Source organism: Pelophylax lessonae, assembly GCF_965119305.1.
Source record: "Pelophylax lessonae genome assembly, chromosome: 5".
Taxonomy (NCBI): Eukaryota; Metazoa; Chordata; class Amphibia; order Anura; family Ranidae; genus Pelophylax; species Pelophylax lessonae.
Genome location: NC_138772.1, coordinates 306,285,125 through 306,305,004, shown reverse-complemented (window position 1 = coordinate 306,305,004; position 19,880 = coordinate 306,285,125).

The following is a 19,880-nucleotide window of genomic DNA, read 5'->3' as shown; positions in this document are numbered from 1 at the left end:
TATGTATCTCACACGTACAGAACCACACTAGGCCCCAATTACTATTTTTTGTACCCCTAAAGGCAGGATTAGGAGTAGGAGGAGTACGGAAAAGGCAGCACCCTCAAATCTTCAGAAGTATGAGATGAACCCCAAAAATTGGAAAGGTGTATCTCACACGTACCAACACAGACTATCCCACAATTTAATTGATATCCAAAGGTTTTTATTGAATAGCGGAATAGAAAATATGATCAAAAAAGTGTATGTATCTCACACGTACAGAACCACCCTAGGCCCCAATTACTATTTTTTGTACCCCTAAAGGCAGGATGAAGAGTAGGAGGAGTACGGAACAGGCAGCACCCTCAAATCTTCAGAAGTATGAGATGAACCCCAAAAATTGGAAAGGTGTATCTCACACGTACCAACACAGACTATCCCGCAATTTAATTGTTTATACCCAAAGGTTTTTATTGAATAGCGGAATAGAAAATATGATCAAAAAAGTGTATGTATCTCACACGTACACAACCAGACTAGGCCCCAATTACTATTGTTTGTACCCCTAAAGGCAGGATGAGGAGTAGGAGGAGTTTGGAACAGGCAGCACCCTCAAATCTTCAGAAGTATGAGATGAACCCCAAAAACTTGGAAAGGTGTATCTCACATGTACCAACACAGACTATCCCGCAATTTAATTGTTTATACCCAAAGGATTTTATTGAATAGCGGAATAGAAAATATTATCAAAAAAAGTGTATGTATCTCACACGTACACAACCACACTAGACCCCAATTACTATTGTTTGTACCCCTAAAAGGCAGGATGAGGAGTAGGAGGAGTTTGGAACAGGCAGCACCCTCAAATCTTCAGAAGTATGAGATGAACCCCAAAAACTTGGAAAGGTGTATCTCACACCTACCAACACAGACTATCCCGCAATCTAATTGATACCCAAAGGTTTTTATTGAATAGCGGAATAGAAAATATGATATAAAATTGGTGTGATTTATCAATAGCACATGATGTGAACAGCAGTTTCTTATATCATTCAGCTCTGCTGCAGGCCACAATTTAATTTTTTTTTAACCCAAGGCTGTATATTGAATAGTGGAATAGAAAAAAGTGTATGATTTTTGAAACCACTCAATAATAGCACATGTGAACTGAACAATGAACACAGCAGTGTATGCTTAGAGTCAGCACAGCACAGCTGAAGGACAAACGCTGCACACAGTGACTGATAGAAAAATACTTTTCTCCCTCCTCCTCAGTGGGCAAAAAAGATTGTGTTCACTGCACCCCACACACAGCAAAATCGATGTGGACCACTGACACCTGCCTGTCTCCAGCCTCTCCCTAAAAGGATTGATAAGATCGGTCACTGCAAACCCCCCCACACAGCAATATCGATTGTAGAACACACTGTCTGACCCTAAAAATCAGCAACCTCTCTCCCTAAAAGGATTGATAAGATCGGTCACTGCAAACCCCACCCCACACAGCAATATCGATTGTAGAACACACTGTCTGACCCTAAAAATCAGCAGCCTCTCTCCCTAAAAGGATTGATAAGATCGGTCACTGCAAACCCCACCCCACACAGCAATATCGATTGTAGAACACACTGTCTGACCCTAAAAATCAGCAGCCTCTCTCCCTAAAAGGATTGATAAGATCGTAGATCGGTCACTGCAAACCCCCCCCCCACACAGCAAAATCGATCGTAGAAAACTGACCCTAAAAATCAGCAGCCTCGCCCTAAAATGCCTACAACTCGCCCTGCCTAACACACTCTGACCTGTCCCTCAATTCTATGCGGACACAAATGAGTTTTGCCTGCCTGTCTGTCCCTAATCAGCAGCCAGCACGTATAATGTGTGCTCTGTCCCTGAACTACACAGAAGAATGACGCCGCAGCGGTGCTGGCTCGAACTTATAAAGACTTGGTCACATGCTTCAGATGGCCAATCACAGCTATTAATACATTTTTAGGCATGGCTGGGATGGCTTAAGGCACACCAGTTAAACGCTTGTTGATTGGCTGTTGAAAGCCCGCCATGAAAAGCGCGCCAATGCATACAAAACCCGGAAATAAAACGATCAAACACGGATTTTTACCCGAATATACAGTAAAGTTTTCGGGTCCGTGTTCGGGTAACAAAAATCCAATTATTCGGTACGAACACGAATAATACAGTCCATGTTTGCTCAACCCTAGTCGTAAAGATATATTTGTGATTAGGAACCCATCGGTGGAAATAGAATGTTAGAGTGATCAAACCAAGGTTCCCATTTGTTATCATAGAATTTTGTTGAATTATAAATTACATGGAAAATGTTTTCCATTTGGTTAATCGAAGAGAGTCTAGCCTTTACCACTCATACGAAGTCTTATTTTTTCTTGATCCTGTTGTTTAATTATATCTGACATAAGAACTTATACATACTTTCTGTAACAATGACTATTGTTTATTGTTGTTTACCTCACTGTTAATATACGCTTTTGTACCACAATTTTTTCACCCTAATAAAAAAGTTTGTATACAAAAAAAAAAAAAAGAGGGACAGTCTGCAATAGCATAAGCTCACTCAACATTGATCACAATCAGATACACAGAAAGGGAACTATGCCTAAATAAAGGGCAATCTGTTCTTCAGCTTTAACTGGGGTTAGTAAGTAAATTAGAGGTGAATAATGTAAATTACCTTATAAAATATGATGTTATGCATTTGTGTCAGGAATCGCCTAAATAATTATATCGAGTAATTTTAGACCAAAGCAGAAATCTTTAAGAACACAGATCAATAGATTTGAATACAGACTAAATATGGAAATAAATTAACCACTTGCCACAGAATCACATACCTGTACATCATTTTGCTCAAGTGGTTGCTTCGAAGTGATACGCTGCAGCTGTAGGCATCATCACAGTAAGATTTTTTAGAGCCGACGGTCGGCTTTCTTGTAATAACAACCAATGCAACTAAGCAGTCACTCAGCTGTTATTACAAGCAATGGAAGGGGACACCCCCCCCCCGCTGTTATTACAAGCAATGGAAGGGGACACCCCCCCCCACCACCATTTGTGGCTCACCCGGGATCTCCCGCTCCACCGGGAGGTCCGAGCCACCAGTCGGCTTGTCCATTGGCTGGCCAGAGACCCGAACAAGGCTGGAATCGGCTTTGATAGGGTCTCCAATGTAGAAACCCAAATGTGACATCACAACTTCACTTCCGGTTTACTTGGCAGCCAATTATGCCAGTTTTAAAAAAAATCCACAGTATTCAAAAACACTGTCAGGGCATTTTGAATACTTTCAAGTACAAAGGAGTAGAGATGGCCTTGCGGTTCGCCCGGCAGTCGGTTCACGGCAAATTTTGCTTGTTCGCTACCCGCCAAATTTTTGGACACATGGCCTCGTTCGCGGCTTCAATATTTGTTTCCATTGGGGAGAACTTTGACCCGTGACACAGCCGTCAGGTGGAACGGGACAGCCAATTGAAACATTCCAGCACATGGACAGTCCCCCTACCCTATAAATAGACCCGATCTGGCGGCCATTTCACATTTCGCTTTCTGCCAGTGTAGTGAGAGGTCTGCTGTGCTCATCAGGGAGAGTTTGCTAGACACATATAGCACTGTGAAGATCCACAAAAGTCCTTTTCAGGGCTGGTATTTTTCGGTATAGGTCTAGTATCTTTTGAGCTTAGGGAGAGGTATCCAGTGGTTGCTTTAGGGGCAGTTAGAAATTGGCTGCAGTCACACACAAATCACGCTGTCAATGTCCACAAAAATCCTTTTGAGGGCTGGTATTTTTTGTATAGGTCTAGTATCTTTTGAGCTTAGGGAGAGGTATCCTGTGGTTGCTTTAGGGGCAGCTAGAGATCGGCTGCAGTCACACAGAAATCGCTCTGTCAATGTCCACAAAAGTAATTTAAAATGCTCCAATGTCGTTTTAGGGTCTATTACAGTCTCTTTACTATAGGGGCAGGTATCCAGTGGTTGCTTTAGGGGCAGTTAGAGATTGGCTGCAGTGACAGAGAAATCGCGTTGTCAATGTCCACAAAAGTCATTTAAAATGCTCAAATGTGGGGGCGTGGCGACCGCCGAACAGTATGGCCGCTTGAAGAGGGAGCTCCGCTGCATGCCCGCTTAGAGCCACATCTACGGCCCATCCACGTGAGTGTCCGACTGCCTAAACAGCGGGGTTCTCTAGGGGAACATCCTCTGCACCCACTCAGCATGTCGCGGTACAGAAAGGACCCTCCAGCGGTCCGTAAACTGTCGGAATTCTTCCACCCGGCGGCCTCGGGACCAACGAAAAATGGCGCCGGAGCCCCGCAGCACACTAGCGATGCCCGCCCTCTAGTATCTCCTGGCCGTGTCGCGGCCGTGACGTCACCGGCGCGCTCAGACACGGCGGATGCAAACAAGCAAGTGAGGCCAGAGCGCTCTGCAGACTCCTCACCGTCCACACCGTCCACTCACAGCCCGGCCAAATCGAAGCCTAGGTGGGAAGACGGCCACCTCGCATCCCGCCATACATCCATGGAGGTGAGTGACCAAGACCCTGCTGCAGCTTCTGCATGGACTTATACACCTGCACCAGACCCCTTTGCCTCCATCCCTACTACAGGACAGCCCATTTCTGATACCGCTCTGAGAGATATGCTATCCATGATGCATAAATCTATGCAAGAGACTGTGTCCTCCTCCATAGCCTATTGTCATAAAGAGTTACATGGACTGGGCGAAAGGGTTAATACTGTGGAATGCAAGATGGATGAATTTGCCGTCTCATATAATGCCCTAGTGGACTCCCATGCAGCCCAACAGACTGACATTGACCGCATCCAAGCCAAACTTGCCGACCTGGAGGATAGGTCTCGGCGTAACAATTTAAAGCTCCGTGGCGTCCCAGAAACTGTCCTCCCCAATCAGCTCCCGAATTATGCACGTGAACTTTTCCAACTGGTCGTCCCTGCACTAACCAATGCGGACCTGACCATAGACAGGATTCACAGAATCCCGAAGTCTTCCTTCCTCCCACAGGATGTCCCTAGAGACGTCCTGCTCCGCATACATTTCTTCCAAGCGAAGGAAAAGATATTGGAAGCTTTTCGTCGGAGAGACCATCTCCCTGAGCGAGCGGCGACGGTCCAAGTGTTGCCCGACTATTCCCAATATACGCTACAGCAACGCCGTAACCTCAATACCATCACCAAGGCTCTCCGCAACCATAAGATAATGTACAAATGGAAGTATCCTGCAAAACTGTGTATAACCTACCAGGGCTCGAATACGCAGGTCACCACCATAGACCAAGGATTGCGTGTGCTTCGCCAATGGGGTATTGTTCCTGATGCCCCAGAATCCTCGACTTCCCGTGCTATGCCTCCGCTACCACCCCGCGTGCAGCCTGAATGGCAGGAGGCGTCCAGAAGTTCAAGATCCCGAAGCCGCCACAAGTGACACTCACTGTCTACCTCTACCGGGCATGCCCGGCCCTCCCTCCTTGCCTTGAAGTAGCACTTTATATCGTGCTCTTACACCCCCCTGCTAATTTTGTAGCTCCTGCTACCCATTTGGCCCTGGTGGGCCATGCCTTTTTTATCTGTTCAATGTTTGTTTGTCTGTTCGTCCCTTTTGTTCCATTGTTTTGACGAACTTTTCATCGTTAACCATACCGTGCAAGTGACTGTGCCTTATCCGTTTGTGCATGCAGTTTTCATCCCTTTCCACAGCTTCCGTTCAACTAGCCTTATTGTGCCTTCGTCCACATACCATCCCAGGCAATACCCTTCCGGGTCATCCAGGACTACACATCTTATGGCCTCGAGCAGGCCCTACCTCCCGACACTAAGGAAGAATGCCTCAGGTACTTTTTTGTTGCTCCCCTCTACCCACCCTGACCCTTACACGGGGGAGCCCCTCTCCCTCCTCTCGGATTCGCACTCCTCATGCCCCTTTGCCTCTGGTCCATCCACGACTACTCTAGATCTTCTTATATTTATCTATGCCTATTAACCTTTTATCCAGGAACGTTAAGGGGTTAAACCACCCCGCGAAACGCCACTCGATGTGGAAAGAGGCGAGCTCAGCTAAAGCAGACGTTCTGGCAATACAGGAGACCCACTTTCTCCTGGGAAACACTCCCCGATGTACCCATCCAGAATACCCACATGTATTTCATGCATCGTTTACTGCTAAAAAGAGAGGTGTGATGCTGGCTTTCAGTAATTCCCTGTCCTTCTCCTTCTCCAGAGTGGTGGAGGACAGGGAAGGCCGTTATTTGATTATTAACTGTACTATTGATGAATGTGAATATACTATAGTTAACGTTTATGCCCCCAATGTACGTCAACTGTCCTTTATGCGCAAACTGTGTTCTAAAGTCTCGAAACTGAAGTCAGGTAAATTGATATTTTGTGGAGATTTTAATCTTGTAGCTAACCATGCCTTAGACTCCTCGGCCAGACCGCACTCTAAACTTCCCTCCCTAGCTGCTCTGTTGCACTCGGAAGGGCTCCACGATGTATGGAGGTACCAGCATGCAGAAGAGAGAGACTACTCTTTCTTCTCAACAAGCCACAACACATATTCAAGGATCGACATGTTTTTAGTCGACTCTGCCACCCTACCACTTCTAGTCGATTCTTCCATCTCTACCATCACATGGTCTGATCACGCTGCTGTCCACATGACCCTGTCCACTAGCCCCCCTACCACCTCCACTTTCATTTGGAAATGTAACAACTCCCTACTCTCAGACCCGGATACCCTGCAACATTTACGGAGGAACTTACAAGAGTTCTTCCACCATAATCACACGTCAGAGGTTTCCCCATCCACCTTGTGGAACACACACAAGGCGTTTATTAGAGGGCTACTGATCCAATTGGGTTCCCGGTTAAAAAAAAGGCGCATCTCTGCCCTCTCACACTTAACAGAAGAAATCCGCTCTCTAGACGAGCTGAACAAGTCCTCCCCATCCCCCAAGCTTGCCTCCCGGTTAACATCTCTCCGGTCGGATCTCCGCAGATTGTTAACCGAGCAGCATGATAAACTACTCGCGCGGACCCGGGCTAACTACTATTCTTCTCACAATAAAGCCGGCAAATTTCTGGCTTCTCGCCTTAGGGCCAGACGGCTTAAATCGAAAATAGATTATATCCACCACCCACACACAAACGAAAAACACGTTCACCCCCAAAAAATAGCCGACGCCTTCGCGGACTACTATAGTGCCCTGTACAACTTGAATGCAGACGACTCCACACCACAACCTACAGATGCTGACATACAGGCTTTCCTTCACAACCTACATCTCCCGTCGCCCTCGTCGGAATCACTATCCTTCCTCAACAGCCCAATTGCCCCCTCAGAATTATCCAGAATTATCAAATCGATGCCATCCAACAAATCCCAAGGGCCCGACGGTCTGACCAATGAATATTACGCGGCCATGCACGATATCCTCTCCCCCCATATGCTAACACTCTTCGCACAAGCCATAGACACAGGACTCTTGCCCAACGAGATGTTACAGGCCCATATCACCACCCTGCCTAAACCTGGGAAACCACCCGACACTCCGGCAAACTTTAGGCCAATCTCTCTATTAAATTCAGATGTAAAAATTTACGCAAAGATCGTAGCAAATCGCTTAGCCAAAGTCCTACCATTCCTGGTAGGGGACGACCAGATGGGGTTTGTCCGGGGTCGCCAGGCTCCGGACGCCACCAGGCATGTGGTGAACCTGATGCACTATGCGGAGCGCACTCGGACGCCTTCTCTGCTCTTATCTATTGATGCAGAGAAGGCGTTCGACCGCGTCCATTGGGGATATATTTGCGAGCAGTTTTGCATAAATTCAGTTTCTCTGGTCCCATCGTGTCTGCTATCCTTGCGTTATACTCGAACCCCTCCGCTAGAGTGATGTCGGCGGGCACACTCTCCAAACCGTTTACTATTTCAAATGGGACGCGTCAGGGATGTCCGCTTTCCCCCTTGATATTCAACCTCTTAATTGAGCCATTAGCAGCGCGATTACGGCACAGCCCACTCGTGTCAGGATTTAAATTCCCCAGATCCCACCATGTCATCACACTTTTTGCAGACGACGTCATTCTCAGTCTCACGAACCCTATAGTTTCCTTACCTGCCACTCATGACATCCTGCAATCCTTTAGTAAAGTCTCTTATTATAAAGTTAACTTTAGTAAGTCGGTGATACTGGATATGGGATATGGGAGTCCATCCGACTGCCAGCTCTCACCTGCAAACTGTCCTGCCATACACATGGTCCAACCAACCCATACACTACTTAGGTATAGACTTAACACTCCCTACTTCTAACATGGTTTCCGCCAATCTGTCTCCTCTCCTTAAATCAATCGCCTCGGATGTAGCTAAAATCAAGAAGGTAGAATTGTCGTGGATGGGTCGCATAGCAGCGTTTAAGATGGTATGTCTACCCAAAATCTTGTACATTTTTCGCACCTTGCCCATCCCCTTCCCTAAGAAAGCCATACGCCCCTTGACTAAAATGCTGCACACATTCATATGGTAAAAGAAAAGGGCTAGATGCGCACATTCTCATATGATCAAACATAAATCAACAGGTGGCTTGGGGCTCCCGGACATATTTAATTACTGCGACGCGTCCCGCCTGGCGGCATTGCGACACTGGTTCACCGAAAGTCCCACTACTCCCTGGGTTTCTATAGAATCGACCGTGTCCAAGGTAACCACCCTCTCTACTTTAGTATTTGCTGACAAGTGGAAATCATTGGATGCCAAATCCCTGCCCCTACCCACACAAGCCACATTGGAATCCTGGCGTTCCCTTCTCGCACGACAGCCTGCCAACGCTGTATGTAAACGGGTCCCGCTCCCAATTTCTACACTAGAAGTACTACTTCCGTACACCAATATCTCCACATTTCAAGCGGCGGGCATTAACACGATTGACCAGCTCCTTCACTCCAACTCCCTTAAACCGTTTGAGACTCTGCAGGTAGAGTTTGATCTGCCTCCGCAAGCACGCTTCATGTATAATAGTCTGGCCAGCTTCATGCGCAAACACCCTCCTCCTAACCTCGATATCCCCATACCAGCTTGGCAATTCCTTACGTCCCCCTCTTCCCCAACGAAAGGTATATCTTTGTTCTATAACCTCATAGGCCATAACCTGACCTTTTTGAAATCTCCACATATGTTGGCATGGGAAAGGGAACTTCAGGCGTCTTTCTCAGAGGCACAATGGAAAATTGCCATACGCTGTTCTTACAAATTCACCCAATGTGTGAACCATTGGGAACAATATCAGAAAATTCTTACCCGATGGTACTTGACACCGTATCGACTTTCAAAAATTTTTGACTCCCAGAGCCCATTGTGCTGGCGCAATTGCGATCAAGTAGGGTCGTTGTTGCATATTTTCTGGTCTTGCAAAAGCTTATCAAGTTTCTGGAGAAAGATGTTTGAAGTTCTATCCACCGCTACTGGAATCCTGAGACCTCCGGATCCAGCCCTGGCCCTGCTCTCTCTGGGTCTAGACACCTTCCCACCCTCCCTAAGAACAATCTCCGTACATATACTAGTTGCGGCCAAAACGGTCATAGCACGTCACTGGAAGCATCCAATTGCACCCTCCCATATGGAAGCAATCAGGCTTGTTAACTTACAATGTTCTATGGAAAAGGCATATGCTTATTCCAAGTTCCAAGGTCCAAAATTCTACAAGGAGTGGCAGGCATGGTTGCAAAGCCCTTATTTCTCCCCTACACCCGGTTGAGGTCTGAGTCGCAAGCAATCTCCCCTTCTCCTCTCCCTGTCTTTAACTAAAGTTTTGGTTTTCGTTCTATACAATGTACTTTTGTTGGATCTTCATGGGTTTTCTCTCTCTTCATGTGACTTCTGATATTGTTAACTATGCGAAACCTTGTTTACCTATATTATATGCACTTGTACAAATTCCGTGTTCCTGTTCATGTGCACCCTCTAAAATGTGATCTTAAATGTGATCTTGTTACGGCTATTCCATGTTGAAGATAACTATGGTTTAATTTCTTGTATTTTGTAAAAGTTTCAATAAAAAACTATTGAAAATAAAATGCTCAAATGTTGTCATAGGGTCTATTACAGTCTCCTTACTATAGGGGCAGGTATCCAGTGGTTGCTTTAGGGGCAGTTAGAGATCAGCTGCAGTCACACACAAATCGCTCTGTCAATGTCCACAAAAGTCATTTAAAATGCTCCAATGTTGTTATAGGGTCTATTACAGTCTCTTTACTATAGGGACAGGTATCCAGTGGTTGCTTTAGGGGCAGTTAGAGATCGGCTGCAATCACACACAAATTTCTCTTTTAATGTTCACAAAACTCATGTAAAGGGCTGCACATTTTTTGGTATTGCTGTGCAGTGCACTAAAAAAGGGGGTGGGGGGAGGGGGTAATCCACAGTATAATATACTTTGTAGAAACATATTATAGTGGATTAGTACTATTATTGTGCACTGTGCAGCATTGTGACATGTGTGGTGGTGAGACTGAGCGTTTCTGCAGCAACACTACACACAGTGACAAAAGCACTTATAATGTATTATACCTGGTGTGATAGACCAATTGCCCCCCCCCCCCCCCCAATGCTGCATATTGAGGTGGGGTGTTATCTGAGTAAACTTTTTCAAGTGTATTTGTGTCATGCAACAATATTGCCTAGTTTGCTGAGTGAAGTCTGGTACACACAGCGCCAAACTCACTGGCCAATATTTTGAACTGGTGTGCACCAATGCTCCCCCCCCCCCCAATTTCCACATATTGAAGTGGGGTGTTATTTAACAGTATAATTTTCTAAAAGTGTATTTTAGTCCTGCAAAAATTTGGCCTCTCACAGTGTAGACAGTGCTACACACAGTGACAACAGTTACTGGCCAATTATTTGTAGAACTGGTATAATAAACCTGTGCCCCCCCCCCAATGCCACATATTGAAGTGTGGTGTTATTTAACAGTATAATTTTCTAAGAGTGTATTTTAGTCCTGCAAAAATTTGGCCTCTCGCTGTGTAAACGGCGCTGCACACAGTGACAACAGTTACTGGCCAATTATTTGTAGAACTGGTGTAATAAACCTGTGCCCCCCCCCCCCCAATGCCACATATTGAAGTGGGGTGTTATTTAACAGTATCATTTTCTAAGAGTGCATTTTAGTCCTGCAAAAATTTGGCCTCTCGCTGTGTAAACAGTGCTACACACAGTGACAACACTTACTGGCCAATTATTTGTAGAACTGGTGTCATAAACCTGTGCCCCCCCCCCCATGCCACATATTGAAGTGGGGTGTTATTTAACAGTACAATTTTATAAGAGTGTATTTTAGTCCTGCAAAAATGTGGCCTCTTGCTGTGTAAACACTGCTACACACAGTGACAACAGTTACTGGCCAATTATTTGTAGAACTGGTGTGATAAACCTGTGGCCCCCCCAATACCACATATTGAAGTGGGGTGTTATTAACCAGTATATTTTTCTAAGAGTGTTTTTTAGTCCTGAAAAAAATGTGGCCTCTTGCTGTGTAAACAGTGCTACACACAGTGACAACAGTTACTGGCCAATTCTTTGTAGAACTGGTATAATAAACCTGTGGCCCCCCAATACCACATATTGAAGTGGGGTGTTATCTGAGTAAACTTTTTCAAGTGTATTTGTGTCATGCAACAATATTGCCTAGTTTGCTGAGTGAAGTCTGGTACACACAGCGCCAAACTCACTGGCCAATATTTTGAACTGGTGTGCACCAATGCTCCCCCCCCCCCAATTCCCACATATTGAAGTGGGGTGTTATTTAACAGTATAATTTTCTAAAAGTGTATTTTAGTCCTGCAAAAATTTGGCCTCTCACTGTGTAAACAGTGCTACACACAGTGACAACAGTTACTGGCCAATTATTTGTAGAACTGGTGTCATAAACCTGTGCCCCCCCTAATGCCACATATTGAAGTGGGGTGTTATTTAACAGTATAATTTTATAAGAGTGTATTTTAGTCCTGCAAAAATGTGGCCTCTTGCTGTGTAAACACTGCTACACACAGTGACAACAGTTACTGGCCAATTATTTGTAGAACTGGTGTGATAAACCGGTGGCCCCCCAATACCACATATTGAAGTGGGGTGTTATTAACCAGTATAATTTTCTAAGAGTGTTTTTTAGTCCTGAAAATATGTGGCCTCTTGCTGTGTAAACAGTGCTACACACAGTGACAACAGTTACTGGCCAATTCTTTGTAGAACTGGTGTAATAAACCTGTGGCCCCCCAATACCACATATTGAAGTGGGGTGTTATCTGAGTAAACTTTTTCAAGTGTATTTGTGCCATGCAACAATATTACCTAGTTTGCTGAGTGAAGTCTGGTACACACAGCGCCAAACTCACTGGCCAATTTTTTGAACTGGTGTGCTACACCAATGCCCCCCCCCCCAATGCCACATATTAAAGTGGGTGTTAGTAAACTTTTTCAAGTGTATTTGTGTCATGCAACAATATTGCCTAGTTTGCTGAGTGAAGTCTGGTACACACAGCGCCAAACTGGTGTGATAAACCTGTGGCCCCCCAATACCACATATTGAAGTGGGGTGCTATTAACCAGTATAATTTTCTAAGAGTGTATTTTAGTCCTGAAAAAATGTGGCCTCTTGCTGTGTAAACAGTGCTACACACAGTGACAACAGTTACTGGCCAATTCTTTGTAGAACTGGTGTAATAAACCTGTGGCCCCCCAATACCACATATTGAAGTGGGGTGTTATCTGAGTAAACTTTTTCAAGTGTATTTGTGTCATGCAACAATATTGCCTAGTTTTCTGAGTGAAGTCTGGTACACACCGCGCCTAGCTCAATGGCCAATATTTTGAACTGGTGTGCTACACCAATGCCCCCCCCCCCCAATGCCACATATTGAAGTGGGGTGTTATTTAACAGTATAATTTTCTAAGAGTGTATTTTAGTCCTGCAAAAATGTGGCCTCTCGCTGTGTAAACAGTGCTACAGGGGGCGTGGCCTGGAGCGGCATGGAATAGGACGTGAGTGAGAGCAGCTCCGCCGGCATACACTCCTTTGTACACTAATCCTGCATTACAAGATCCTACTCGGCCTCCCCGACACCCCGCTTGAGCCCCGGACACCCTACAGCATGTCCCCACCGAAAAAAACGTCGGATTCTGTCGCCAAGTTGGGCAAATTCCGCCGTACTGACAAGGACCTGCAGGCCCAAGATGGCGCCCAGGCGGGACAGGAGGCGAGCGGGATGGGAGCTGAGACGGCTAAGGTGCTGGAGGCTATCTCACAATGCCAGGCTACACTGACCTGTAGGATTGAGGAGGTGAAGATCAATATATCTCTGGTCCACCAGGACCTCCAGAAGGTGAGGGAGAGGGTGACTGAGGCAGAACAGCGGATCAGCGCTGTGGAAGATTCCCTGCCCCCCCTGCAAAACTCCTCAGATCGTCTTCAGCTTCAGGTCACACAGCTCATGCTCAAGCAAGACGATATGGAGAATAGGCTGAGGAGATGCAACATTCGGCTGATCGGTCTGCCTGAGGGGGCAGAGGGGGCTCACCCGTCGGACTTTCTGGAAAAACTCCTCATTGACACCTATGGCCGGGAAGCCTTTTCTCCAACTTTTGTGGTGGAAAGAGCCCATCGCCTGTCTGGCAGACCACCACCACAGGGAGCACCCCCCCGCACCTTCATAGCCAAACTCCTCAATTTCAGAGATACAGATACTGTGCTCCGTTTAACCCGGGAGAAAGGCAATATCCTCTTTGGGAACGGGAGACTGGCAATTTTTCCTGATTTTTCTGCAGATGTTCAGAAAAAGCGCAAAACCTTTCTTGAAGCAAAGCGCAGACTCCGCATCAAAAACATCAGGTATGCCATGTTGTACCCAGCCCGCCTTTGTGTGGAGGGCGACGACAGAGTACACTTCTTTGACGACCCGGAGGCAGTTATATCCTGGCTGGAACACCTTGAGGCACGAGCCTACCTCCTGCCTCTTACTCCTTGTTGTGTACTGACCCCTCACTGGATTTCCTGAATTTGAGGACTGCTTCCTCGGTTATCTGCTTTGGATGTCACCGCTATTTACCCCCTGGATTTTCCCTGCCTGTTGTCTTGGATCTGGAGTCATGTTGGAAGGCGCCTGCATCAGTTTGTGACACCTCGGCTCCAGCGCGGGGAGGCTGTTCCTCCCCTCCCCCCCACTCCTTTTTTCCCTTTACCGTCTCTCCTCTGACTTCTATGGCCGGGACCGAACGCTTTTTCGTTTGAGATCTTTTTTTCCCTTTTGCCCCTTTCTACCTGGCATCGGCAACTTTATCCTCACACCCTGGCGGAGTCACGGAAGTCTCTCACTTTTTGTCCTAGACGCATGCAATGCTACCCAGCAAAGTCTCGCTCTTTATGTTTGCCTATGTTAGGCACATACACCAGCCATCCCTCTGTCACCGCCGTGCGAGGCAGAGGAGACCCTCCCCACTCCTTTTGATGCTGCATTGGTTCTTTTCTTTTTTCATTTTTGGTGGGACTTGCACGGGTTGTTTGGTTGGTTGGGGATTCTACGTGCCCGCACCAGTTGGGGTGGGTGCAGGGCGGGGAGGGTGGGTGGGTTGTCTTTATTGTCATTCTATGCTCAGTTTTTTTTAGTTTTGAGGAATATGTATTGCACTTTTGTATATGTATTGCTTATCCCTGCACTACTGGGTGTACCTGCGATTATTATTATTACTGACATGTGTTTTCCTTCAGCACTGCTGTTAGGTAGATGCCTGGGCCGAGAGGCACCCCCGGAGCTCCTGCATGCTATTATGTTTACTTCCCCCCCATGGCGCACCTTAAACTCCTAACCTGGAACGTCAGGGGCATGAGGGACAGACTCAAGAGATCGGCGGTGTTTGATGTCCTGAAGCGCCTCAGGGCTGACGTCATAGTCCTGCTGGAGACCCATCTTGATGGTACGCTTCAGCGGGCACTGATATGCCCCTGGCTGGGTTGGACATTCCATTCTATGTTCACATCCCACTCCCGAGGTGTAGCGGTCTTGGTTGCCAAATCCGTGCATTTTGAGCTCCGGGAAACCCTGATAGACCCACAGGGAAGATATGTGTTCCTGGAAGTACTATTGTATGGTGAACCTTATTTACTGTTGGCCTTTTATGTTCCTCCTCCCTTTGCGGCCTCCATCCTGCTTGAAGGTCTGGACTTCATGGTGTTGCATCCCCGTATACCAGGGATCTGGTTGGGGGACTTCAACAACACCATGAACCCTAGCTTGGATAGGCTGTCTGCCCCTGGAGCTTCACAGCCCCAGCCCACGACTACCAGGTTTGCACGGTTGATGGCGGAATTTAATTTACTGGACACTTGGTGGGTAAAATATCCCTTGCTCAGGGCATACTCCTGTTTTTCAGCTACCCATAGTTCCATGTCCCGTATTGACTTGATTTTTATATCTCCCTTTCTACTCCCTAGATTATTGGACGCAGGCTTTGCGGCCCGCAGCCTTTCAGATCACTGCCCCTATTGGGTCATGCTTCAGGTCTGCAGTCAACGGGTTCAGCCAGCCTGGCGGCTGAATCCGTTCTGGCTCTCCCTTATTCCTGAGGGGGACGACATGTCCGCCAGGTGGCAACAGTTTTTTGCTGACAATGGTGGCTCGGCCTCCCCCTTGGCGGTTTGGGAGACCTTTAAGCTGCATGCTAGGTCCACACTGACGGCCACTATTAATGCTATCAAGGCAAATTCCGCTCAGGCTCACGCAGAGGCGGCGTATGCTGCCGACCCGACGCCCGCAGGCGCAGATCAACTGAAACTTTTGACTAGAGTAATGGAACAGCTGGAATATGAGAAAGCCCGCAGGACCCTTTTTTTCCAAAAGCAGAGGTTATATGAGCACGGTGAACGGGCAGGCAAACTTTTGGCCTATCTTGTCCACTGCAATGATAGGCCCCCGGTGGTGATTACTTTACACCCTCCGAATGCACCTCCTGTATCCGACCCTGGGCTGGTAGCGGATCGCTTTCGGGAATTTTTTAGCGATTTGTACACCTCTACCGCACCGACCGATGACTCCCTGATTTCCTCGTACCTGTCCCCAGACGTTCTTCCCCAACTGATGGTTAAACAACTAGCGATTCTAGAGGCCCCACTTTCACAGGAGGAGATCACTGAGGCTATGGCCAGGTTTCCCAGGTCTAAATCCCCGGGCTCAGATGGGTTACCTATAGAATTTTACTCCACCTACTCTGAGGTACTGGTACCGCATTTACTATCTATGTTTGAAAACGCATTTGAGTCTTCCACGTTACCTCCCTCTATGCGAGAAGCCTTGATTGTCCTAATCCCCAAGCCGGGTAAAGACCCTCATCAGCCCGCCTCTTATCGTCCGATCTCCCTGTTGCAGGTGGACGTTAAGATCTTGGCCAAGGTCCTTTCCATCCGCCTGAACAAAGTCATACTGTCGCTTGTCCATGCGGACCAAGCGGGCTTTATGCTGGGCAGGAATACCTCCTTCAACCTGAGGTGTCTGTTCATGAATCTACAGGCTGATCACGATAATGCAGGCTCCAGAGTCGTTGTGTCTCTGGACACAGCAAAGGCATTCGACTCGGTTGAGTGGGGCTTCCTGTGGCGGTGTCTGGAGGGTTATGGCTTTGGCCCCAATTTTATCCGGTGGGTTCGTATACTTTACCAGGCACCGGTGGCGAGGGTTTTGGCTAACGGGAGGCAGTCGGATGGGTTTCCTCTTACCAGGGGTACCCGTCAAGGCTGCCCCCTCTCCCCCCTACTGTACGCGTTGGTGACCGAACCGCTGGCGATAGCGATTCGGTCCCATCCTGATGTGCACGGTCTCCGAGTGGGTGGCCTAGAGGAAAAGATAGGCATGTACGCAGACGACACCCTGCTGTACCTGGCTGACCCGGGTGCCTCCCTCTCCACTGCATTGACTCTTATTGAACAATTCGGTCGCTTTTCAGGACTACAGATTAACTGGGACAAGTCTCAAATTCTGCCCATTGACGATATATCCTCCCTCCCCATTGACCCACGTTTCCCTTTGCAGGTGGTGGACCGCATTAAATACTTAAGGATCCAGGTGACCAATTCTCCGAAAGACTACATATCAGATAATTTACAGCCACTGTTTGCATTGTTAAAGGCCAAGACGCAGACTTGGGCGCGTCTCCCGTTGGAGGTGCGTGGCCGCACTAATCTTGTAAAAATGGTGTTACTCCCCAAACTTTTGTACATTCTATGGCAATCCCCAATTTACCTCCCTCTCAAATTTTTCCTTCAGATAGACTCTATCCTTAAACCCTTTATCTGGGGTTCCAGTAGACACAAGTTGGCCTGGCGGAAACTTAAGAATCCCACTGACCTGGGGGGCCTGGCTCTCCAGGATTTTAACTCATACTACATGGCTTTGCAGCTGTCCCACTTTTTCTATCTTCATAGCTCCGATAGGGAGAGATTCCTGGCCCTCCTTACTCCTGCCTGGGCCCACGCATCTGCAGATCCGCTGTCATTGATTCTAATGGGTATACGGGGGGCGGAGTCCCGCGGAGACAGGACATCCATGCTGTTTCAGTACCGGCGGGTTTGGGATGTGGTATCCACTAAATTGGGTCTTCCCATGCTACATGCGCATACGCCGTTGTGGCACAATGTCCGTCTCCCTTAAATCGCTTCCATCCCAGATGCACATGTGTGGGCCCAGTATGGAATCATCTATCTAGCACACATAGTCACCAATGGTGTCCTTAAATCCTTTGACGCCCTAAAGGGGCAATACGACATCCCTAACCATCTGTTCTTTCGCTACCTTCAACTCAGACATGCCTTCTCTGCTCAATTCCCCTGACCTGTTCATGACTTGGCCCCGGTTTCGGTTTTGGAGGTGGTGATGGGTTCTGAGTCTAAACAACTCATTTCCCATATGTACAATGCCCTACTTATGCCGGCGTCAACGGTCTTGGCGTATGCAGTCAAAACTAAATGGGAGGGAGATGTCGGGACGATTGATGATGAGGAATGGGAGGATGCCCTCGATAATTGTAAACTAGTCTCCCCGAAACTTTCGGATCGCTTAACTCAACTATATGTCCTCCACAGGGCCTACCTGACACCGGTGATGGTGGCAACCTATCGCAGTGAGACCTCTGGTCAATGCCCCATGTGTAAGCTGGAACGTGGCACCTTTTATCATTTGCTCTGGTCCTGTTCGAAGGTTCGGGGCTTCTGGGGGCAGGTGATTAGATTTCTCCATGACACCATGGGCTCCCCCTTGACACTGGCCCCGAAATTCTGTTTATTGGGGATACCCCCTGATGTTAGCACGGATAAATACACCACCCTGTTTCTACATGAGACACTGTTCCTCGCCAGAAAATGTATAGCACGCCGCTGGATGAGGGACTCACCCCCCTCTTTCCAGGACTGGCTCCGGGAGGTCAATGAAACTCTGCCCTATAAAAAACTGGTCTATACCCATAGAGGATGCATGTCCAAATATAACAAGATATGGGATAGGTGGGTTCAGGCCCCGGAGACTTGTGTGTCACCTTGATAATGCTGATTGTCAGCCCTGTCCATTTGTAAGGGGTGTCGCAGCTGCCCCTCATAGCTGGGGCGGCGCAGCACCTACTCTTACCTACAGAATGGAATTCCTGTCAGATGTATGTATTCGCTGTGCCCCTCAGCGCTTATTATCGCAGTGATGGATTTTCTCCTTTTTTTTTATGGTGTTAGTTTGATACCTGTTTGTTAACCCAGCTGTATTGTTCCTCTCATATTTTCATGATGCATGTATGCATACTTCTGTGTATTTGACTTTATGCTGTAATACAATAAAGACGTTGTTGATTTGAAAAAAAAAAACAGTGCTACACACAGTGACAACAGTTACTGGCCAATTATTTGCAGAACTGGTGTAATAAACCTGTGCCCCCCCAATGCCACATATTGAAGTGGGGTGTTAGTTAACAGTATAATTTTCTAAGATTGTATTTTAGTCCTGCAAATATTTGGCCTCTTTTGCTGTGTTAACTGTGCTACACACAGTGCCAACAGTTACTGGCCAATTATTTGTAGAACTGGCAGACTGACGGATCGGCAGATAGGGAGGAGAGACAGGCAGAACTTGCATTACACAAGAGGTACAAAGCAGACTGCAAATGTATCAGGAGCGAGCCATCAACCATGTACAGTCACATCTGGCGCTCCCAGGACGCCGGCACATGGCTCTGCAGTGTGGGCTTTTTTTAATGTGTCCATTGCTGACACCAGTGTTGCCATTTGCAGCCTTTGCAGTCAACGCATACGTTGTGGTAAGCCCAACACTCACCTAGGGACAGCCGCCTTAAGAAGGCACCTGAAATCCCATCACCAAGCCCAGTGGGAGCAAAACTGTCAGAACCCACAAAGCCACACTCCATGCTCTCCCTGTCCAGCCTCTTCTCCTTCTCCTCCCCCTTCTCCTTCTCCTGTCTCCTCACAGTTGTCCAACACTTCACCTTCCATGATGCCATCGTAACATTGTTCTGAAAAAAAGGCAGGCTTCGGGTGGCTCAAATGTTGGAGCGTAAAAAAAGGTGTCCGACAGGTGTCTGACTACATCGGGTTAACGGCCAATGTTGACACTCTGAGGAGCGATGAACCCCTGGACTACTGGGTGGGCAGGCTTGACCTCTGGCCAGAGCTTGCACAATTTGCAACGGAACCGTTGGCTTGCTCCCCGTCCAGTGTCCTGTTCAGCGCATCAGGGGGGATCGTGACCGATAAGCGCACTCGCCTAGCTCATGACAGTGTAGACTACCTCACTTTTATAAAAATGAAT